The sequence below is a fragment of the Aquila chrysaetos genome, chromosome 19 (genome assembly GCF_900496995.4).
Source record: "Aquila chrysaetos chrysaetos chromosome 19, bAquChr1.4, whole genome shotgun sequence".
Classification (NCBI taxonomy): domain Eukaryota; kingdom Metazoa; phylum Chordata; class Aves; order Accipitriformes; family Accipitridae; genus Aquila; species Aquila chrysaetos.
In genome coordinates, this window is record NC_044022.1 from 24,497,199 (window position 1) to 24,505,741 (window position 8,543).

An 8,543-nucleotide genomic window follows, 5' to 3' on the forward strand; every position below is an offset into this window, starting at 1 on the left:
GAGGAGGTGCAGTGGCATGTCATCCTGACAAAGTTATCTCAAGGCCAGAAGAGGTATCAATATTTACAGAAAGAAGTGGTATCTAATCACTTCTTTCCCCCCTTGAATGCATGCAACTTCGGAACAGGCAGCAATAACCCATGTTGCCCTGACATGCCCCTTGGCAGTTCGATGTGTTGGCAGCACCGCTTCGCTGCAGTGGCTGTGAAGGGGATCGATCTGCAGGCTGCCACCCTAACCAGACCCCAAGTCCCTTCTGAACCTCACTTCTGCCTGTCCCAGCCCAAAGAGATCCTGACTGGGGCTAGCAGAAGTTCTGCCTCTTGCCAGCACTACTTGTCTAGCGATGGGGCAATTTCTGTCCAAGGTCACCGTCGTGGGGCAATTTCTGTCCTTATCTCCTCCCAACAGATCATCTCCTTTGTTTTCTGAGCATGCTGTCTGCTCCCTGTTTAACCTGCAGTGCGTAGCAGGTGCCTGGGAGAAGAGCAGGTCCTGCGGTTAATGTCTTGCAAAGCTGATAAAAATGCTATCTGCTGCATCCCAGGCTGTGCCTGGTGCTGGAAGGTGGTTAACAAGGGAACCAGCCTTCATCAGGGGCTCAGCAGTTCAAACATAGCTGATACGCAGCATCGTCGCCTGTCAGTCATTAATTTTGTGACCTCGTCACCACCCCTGTGGAGGTAAGGACAAGGAGTCACCTGCTCAGGCTGCAGCTAGGGAAGATTCGGGTTAAAGGCTGGGAAGTAGATTTAGATTAGACATAAGGAAGAAATTCTTCACTATGAGCGTGGTGAGGCACTGGCACAGGTTGCCCAGAGAAGTTGTGGCTGCCCCATCCCTGGCAGTGTTCAAGGTCAGGTTTGACAGGACTTTGAGCAACCTGGTCTAGTGGAAGGTGTCCCTGCCCACAGCAGGGTGGGGTGGACTAGAGGATCTTTAAAGGTCCCTCTCAACCCAAACCATTCCATGATTCTATAATTCTATGATGAGAAGGGCAAAACAAAGGCTGAAATTTGCTTCTTCAGAGAGGATACGGCACCTCCACTGCTGCAGGTCTGCAAGAGCAGTGGAGACACACTTCTGTCCGAAAGAGTAAATCTGGCTGATGCCAATCTGATGCGATGGGTGGGTTGGCCATTGAGGCCCCTGGTTCTAGGACTTGAGCCAAGGTGCTGGGCTTTATCTATAACAGAGCAATGCAGATGCAGCAAACAGCTTGGGGTATGCTGTCAGCCCTTAACATCCCTGCAGCCCAGAGCTCCCATGCTGAAAGCAAACGTTCCCATGTATGGGAGCATTTCTGTGGCCTTCACAAATTGTATGCATGTGAACAGGGTCAAGGGTGTGAGGGATAGGGGATATCCTCAGTGTCTTTTCTCTGTGGTGGAATGAACCCTGGAAAGAATCTCTGCCCAGCCAGGTGCTGGCTTTGATGGGGACAGCAATGGGGCAGGCACTGTGATAGGAACAGCAATGTGATACCTTGCTTTGGGCTCCTAGAGCAGAGAAAATCCTTTCTGCCACCCCAAAGGTACTTCTGCCCAGGACTACTCTGGTGGAAGAGACCAGGAGAAAAGAGAGGTGGGATTGCTATGGGCACAGGCTGTCTTCCCCTCTCACTAGCAGTCACGAAGGGGGTTAAGAAATAGGGTGTAGATTTTTGCAACCATTAGGGAAAATCTACCAGGTACTGGATCTCCAGAGCCTGCCAGCTTCTAGGATTTTGTCCTCTCTTCCAACTGCTTATGAGATTAGTTCAATCCCTGGGAAGAGCCATGCAACTTTCTTCTATGCTTTCAAGCATATCTTGCATATGAAGGAGAGAAGATAAGCAATAAAAGCAAATACAACAAATTGCTCATCCTTCCTTGTGCCCAGCTGCCCAGCACCATTTTTGTCAGATAGAAGGGAAATCTCTGTTCTTGGACAATCAAGTACTTTGCAAGGAACTGTTTGAATCTCAGGGATCTTTGGATATACAAAGAGGTCTGGAGTCTGAACAGCCCCTCTAACCCCCAAGCCTGTAGCTATCCCCATTGCTCCGTTGGGCAGGCGCACAAGTTTGCTCTGTCCATGCTGAACCAAGAGGGTAGGGAAGTGTGATGAGGAGAGACCCAAGCTCGTGGGATAGAAGCCAGGCAGGTCCAGCTGCAGCCAGAATGCCTTGGCCAGGTGTCAGCTGAGCTCATTGCCAAAGCTAATAAGCCTGCCAGGAGCCAGGACTGCCTTGCTTGGATGAAAAACTAGGCTAATGGTGCTTGGCTGGCTCCAGAGCTCTGTTGGGAACTGCATAGCTCTGCTCTGTCGTGTGAAACTGCTGCTTCAGACGGGGCAACCAGCTTCCCTTCTGCAGCAGATAATGCAGGGACCTGTGGCACTGAAACGGGGACATGTCCTGACACAAGGGTTGTCCTGGGGCCCTTCTCTTCTGCTGTGGCTTGAAGAGAGAAAATGAAGGAATTACCACCTCATTTCCATCAACCTGCTGGGGCTGTTTTTTGATCATTTGAAAAATTAATTTCAATATCACCTTGGTGACTCTAGGGTGGGGTCCCTGCCAGCTGTGGTGCTTCCATTCTGCTTTGGGATGCTGGCGCAACGCACACTTTATAGCTCTGATTTTAGCTTCAGGAAGAGGGAAGCTGAAGCAATTCCAGGCAGAGCTTTTGCCTGCCTAAATTGGTTGCTCATGGACTGCAGGCTGTGATTGGGGCATTTTGTCCATGCATATGGTACCTACCACGGCTTTTCTGGGCCTGCTGAAACCCAGCAAACAGTATTTGCAGAGCCACCGCAGAAAAGCACTATTTTTCCCCCAAAGCAATGAAACCCAAACCCATTGTGAGCCTGGTAGTGCTCTTTCCCAGGACAGCACTTCTTTCTCTGGCATCACCAAGTATCTACACTCCTCCTGTGGAGCAGAGATTGGCCTGCTTGTGTGTGAACGTAGAAATAGCTGATGAGCAAAAGTAGAGTCAAGAATATTTTTACGGGGAATATTTTGGGGTGAAAAGGTGTCTCATTGGTGATTTCAAACCCAGCTGTGAAATAGCCTCCAAAGGGAGAAGCCTACTGGACTTGTTGAAAGGCTTGACACACCATAAAGGCAATCTTACAGCAAGCAGATAGGGACTAGATGGGGCCAATATGGGTTCCTAAAGCAACCAAGGGAAAAATACAGCTTTGTGATGAGGCTTTGAGAAAACTGAGTCAAACACAGTCCTAATTTCCTGTATTTCTGTGATAATATCCTCTTTGGAGGTCTTCTCTGGTTGCAGGATCTCTGTGGAAGGATCCTTCCCAATTTAGCCATGGAGGAGCGTTGGTCTTGGGAGGTTGAGGATGCTGCCACAGGACATTTAAGAAACAGTGGTAAAAATAGCATTGTGGCACAACTGCCACCATGGATTATGCAGGCATTTGCCATGGGATATCACAGGGACATGTTCTGTGCCCTCATCCTTTCCTGTTTATTCAAGGGGATTTTCACCTCTGTAGTCTCTAGGATGCAGGTCCCAGATGGCACTATGATAAACAGACAGCTGTTGGCTGCGGTTTTTTTGAAAACAAGCAATCACTTTACAAATGAGAAAAAAATCTATGAATGAATACTTCTGGGGAAAATGGAGAATTTTTATGCTGGTGAACAGGATTATTAGCAAAACAGGGAAAAATCTTGCCCCTTGTGTTCCTGCAAGAGAGGCTGCAGGTTAGGACCAAACAGGAATCCGTTTTCCTCGGCATATCTCACAGGAAAAGCTACTCCCTCTTCAGAAGTTTCTTACCTTAGACAGAGACAGCAGATTAGCAGGTCTAAGAATTACCTCCAGAGATGCCCAGTTCTTCCAGCAAATAAATCTAGCCATTATTTCAGGTTTTGTAATCATTGAAGCGATAAAAGAAATGACGGCAGTGAGTACAGTTAAAGTAAAAAAAGACTGTAGAATATTGTTCTTCAGAAATATCCTAAAGGTTATGGAGCAGCACAGATTGATTTATGCTTTAATATAAGTTCTCAGATGTTTGATCAACGCAATGAGGTTTTATGAATGCTGGCTGACCTGTGGTAAATATATGCACTTAGTTGATTGCAACCATGAGGTAAGACATATTAGCGTAACAGTTTGACTAAAGTTTATACTGACATGCTCTCCCTCACAAAAGCTGAAGCTAAGAGCTTATAACTGGTCAGTTGAAGTCTAGGGATTTTCTGAGCTGTGATAATTATTGTATGGGTGAGTCCTACAGAAAGGTAAGGCCAATCATTGGCGGAAGGGGACTTAAAAGCCTGGTGTGGTTGAATTAGGGACAGTAGTAGAGCAGTGAGGACATGGAAGACTTGCCTTCCAAATTCAAGGGCAGCTGAAATGAAGTAAAAATGAGATGAAAAAAAGCACTGGCTGGAAAGTGCTTCAGGCCTTATAGCTTTCATCAGAGCTATAGAGGTGTGTGCCCCATGAAGGACCCCAAATTCAGTTTTGGGGTCATGCCAGAGCTCTGCTCCATCCCTGACTTTCTTCCTTCCCATCATACCCAGTCCTGTCCCAGGTGGTAAGAAGAAGGTGTTGAGATAGTTCCTCTTAAAGACTTACTGAACAAGATGGGTATTGAACATATTCCAGCCCCTCAGAAATGCTTGGTAGAGCATCTACTATGGGGGCAAAGAGGATAGCTAATGTGGGCTGAAAAAGCATCATTAACAAGGCAAGGATTTTAGGACCATAGGCCCAAAGATGACCCCAGTTATCAATGGAGACCTACCAATGCAGGTGTCAGCTCTGGTGGTGCAGAGCTTGTCTTTCAGGACATCATCTAATCTAATAGTCCAACACCTCACAGTCCTACATACATTTATCCTCAAAGCAGGCCAACCAGGGCCGACTTGTAGGTTATAAGCAGGCAAGATGCTCAGAGGTACTTGGAAGCCTTCAGTCCACCTGTTTTGAACCTAAAATGGATGCAGACATTGCTTATAGAGTCCAGATGCTATTGTGAAGAGGGACTCAGAGTGCTCATTGTGCAGAGCACCGTGCTCTTCTTGCTGTGCATTTCTGCTAGCAGCCACCTGATGGGTTGGTTCAGCTCACCGATCTGCCTGAAAACTGGTCATCTTTTTTCTTTTTTTGATACAGTGAAGGGCTCCACAAATGCTGGCTTTGATGTAATGGAAAGGAAGGTCAGGACAACCTCTCTCTGCTGCCCTGCAGTCACAGGGTGACTTAAACCACCCATGGAAACACACCTCAAAAAAGTTGTCATTCATGGACCCAAGCCCATCTGGGTGAGCGACCCATAACCTGTGGCCCTTCCTTGGTCCTCTGTTGGCTGAGATCCCCCCCACGTGCTGCCGGCACAGGGATGTTACGTGCCTCTGCCAGTCCCTTGGGCATCTCTGGACCATTCCTTTACCTGCAATCCCCTCAGAAATCAAGGGGCAGCTTGATCCCACCAAAATGCATCATCACACGCCGCTTAGCAGCATGCTGCCGCCAACACCATCGCTGGTAAAAAACCACCGGCTCTAATGTGCCAGGATTCTGTCAAAAGGGGCTCTGGGAGGAAGAAGCCGTGTGTTTCCTTTAACCTACAATAAAGCAAAGCAGTTCAAAGAGAAGGAAAAGGAGGTTAACAATCTCTTTGAAATGTAGGTTCAAATTCCCAGCACGGCCCCAGTCAATTAACCAGCAAGCGCCGTGACACACATCCACCGCTAACGAGGAAGAGGAGGGGAGCACGTGGCACGGAGGTCCAGGCGGGCAGCGGCGGGGGTCAAAGGACATCACCACGGTGGTGGGAAAGTTTCCAGGGGCAAAAATTTGTGTTTTTTTCAGGCTTTTTAATCCCCCTGAGGTGCACCCAGAGCAGAGGCTGGACCACTGGAGGGGATGGAGCTGGGCAGGGTGGCAACACATCCCCCTGCCCAAACCCCCTCGGCAGCTGGCAGGGTTTTTTGAAGGATGCACAGCGCCTGGCACAGCGGGCTGCTGCTTTCTCCGGGGTGCTCCTCCGTGGCAGAATAAACCACTTTTATTTTAATGCCATTAATGAAAGGCAATGCAGGGGTGGGGAGGGGGCAGGAGGGGGGAGGGTTTGTTCTGGCGCTGAGGGACGCGTGCACACAGGCATACAAATGCTAGAAGACAAAGACTGTGATTAAGGGCCGGTGCTCCGACTCCCTGCTTATTACAGGAAAGGATTTATCTGATGGCCTAGTTTCAGCTCCAGTTTTCCACCTTTTAATCAGGTTCCCAGGTCTGCTTGTCCACTCAAAAAGGGAAGAAAGGGGATGTCTCGGGGACGATGGGGCAAGAATAATGCTATGGTGCTGCCTCGAGAAACATGCACGGGGCAGAGGGTTTCGCTGCCCCAAAGCCTTCCCAGGAGGCAGATCCTGGGGTAGCCAGAAGGATTATGCCCAGCCATGCAGCATTATTTTCTGGCATGGCAAGAGTACATCCGTGCTTTCCAGCCTGACCAAGTCAGGGTGTGTGGAATAAACGTGCTGGAAATAAAAACCTCCTGCAAAATGGAAAACGTACAGAGGAGCAGCTATTTTTAAAAGGGACAGCACTTACTGCTGCTATGAAGTCAGTCTCATAATCAGTCAGCAAGGGACTTCTGTAGGCTGACAGCTGACAGTCAGGAGAAACAGCTCCAGCAGACTGGTGAGAAGAAAATGGGAGCTTTTGGGTACCAAGAGGTTCATGTTTTCAAATAAAGAGAAGAAGAAGAAGGTTGTCCGGTCGATGTTGCCCTGCTCACAAGGCGGATGGGGCAAAGCAACCCTCAATGTCTTTCCCAACATGCTGGGAAGGGGGTTGAGATGATGATAGCCCTCCAGGAGACAGAGTGCTGCAAGCAAACGCCAGCTCAGCCACTACTTTCCCCTCCCTAACCCAGCCTATCCTTATTGCCCAGCCTCCACTGAGGTTTTCCTGCTTCTAAAAATGTTCAGCCTCTAATTAAAACGCCCATTTGCCTTGCCGGGGCAAACGTATCCGGCCGCAGAGCTGAGCTGGTCCTGGAGACAGCCAGAGCTTGCAGCTAACCAGCCTGGCCAGCTTTCTTGGCATGGGTGGCTGAGGTGATGTCTGACACCGGGGTTTATAGTCCATCGCGCCATGTTATCAAGCTGACAGCAGCTTCGGAAAGCTGGCATGAGGGTCTCCTCCACTTTTCCAAGCCTGAAGCCACCGCGTGCCTTTTCCTCCTCCGTGGGGACATTAGTGCTGTGTTTCTGGTGTCCACGTTCTGTGGTGGAGAGGGACGTCATGTGTGGGCAAAGTGGAGGCTCATGCGGCTGACAGAGCCTTGCATGCTTCTTCCCATCCAGGGGGCTTCGGAAAGACTATTTCAATAATAAAAAATCACTAGCAAAATAAGACTTTAAGGCAAAGGAGTACTGGGAGGGTCAAGGTCCAGCACAGCGCTGGAGCATCATGTAAGTGGGGCATTCACATGTAAGTGGGGCATTCACAAGGAAGTGGGAGAATCCAGCTTCAGACCCATCGCTCCTGGGACGGAGTCCTTCCCCAGGACAGCAGGACACTCTCCACCGCTCCAGCATCCCAGGGCAGGAGGGATCCCATCCAGAAGGAGCGTGGTGGTGTAGGCTAATGGTCACAGCCATTGTGGTGGACACCAGAGGAGCAGTCATCTCTAAGGGTTGGTGATGGCTTTTTCCCCTACAGCCCGTTATACTGCTGGGAGCAACATCTGGCCTCTCCTGGCAATGTCAACCCCCAGGTTATAGTCTGACTGTACCTTGCATGCCATCCTGGAGGGCAGGGCAGTTTTGGAAGGCAAACGGAGAACCAATAGTCTTTTCCAGGCAGCCTGCAGCTCTCTCTGCCTGGATGGAAGATGCATTTGTTCCTTCAGGCTTGGGAGGACCGGGAACACTGCCCAGAGGCGGTTTCCTCACTGGGGCTCTGCTTGCGCTGCTTTTATACACAGCACCGAGAAGTGCTTCAAATTAAATTTTTCTATTTAAGAGCAGGCAAAGCCCTCCTGAGAGGTTTCTGTTTATTCTTCAGTTGCAATGGCTCTGCATGCTCTTAGCCCTCCACGCAGCAGCCCCCCGCTCCTCGGAGAGCAGTGCTGAGACTGGACCACGTGTATCTCGCCGCCAAAAGCCCTGCGGTCTGGCAGCGTGTGGTTTGCCATGCCATGGCATCGCTCCCGCGCCCATTCGCTTCCTCCCACCCCCGAGGTCTTGTGAAACAGCTCGTGGGCTCTCCCCACATCACCCACTCTGCAAATCCAGCCTTTCAACCCTAGCGGACCGTGTCCCAAACTGGCAAAATCCATGAAGAGATCCCCACCATCTCTGACAAGCTTTGGAGCAGATCCTGGAGCAGGAAATTTGCTCCAGATACTCTTGTGCTGCTTCACTGCCACGTGTCCGTAATTTCCTTTGAGTCAGCCAGTGCAGCTCTCAAGCCTTTCTGCCAGTGAGGGAGCCCAGCGAGCCAAACGCAGCGGGACAAATCCTGCCCCCAGTTTGGAGATGCAACACCCATGAGGCTGGTGGGGCTGAG

At 49.9% G+C, this 8,543-nt stretch overlaps 1 long non-coding RNA gene across 1 annotated transcript; it reads right to left on the reverse strand.

The window, feature by feature from the left end:
* Positions 1 to 4,880: 4,880 nt before the first annotated feature.
* LOC121232456 lies at positions 4,881 to 6,866 on the reverse strand. Its single transcript, XR_005930912.1, has 3 exons — positions 6,579 to 6,866; positions 5,413 to 5,587; positions 4,881 to 4,951 (listed from the first exon to the last, which is right to left on the reverse strand). It is a non-coding gene; the product is annotated as an uncharacterized LOC121232456 (long non-coding RNA).
* Between the last annotated feature and the right edge of the window lie 1,677 nt (positions 6,867 to 8,543).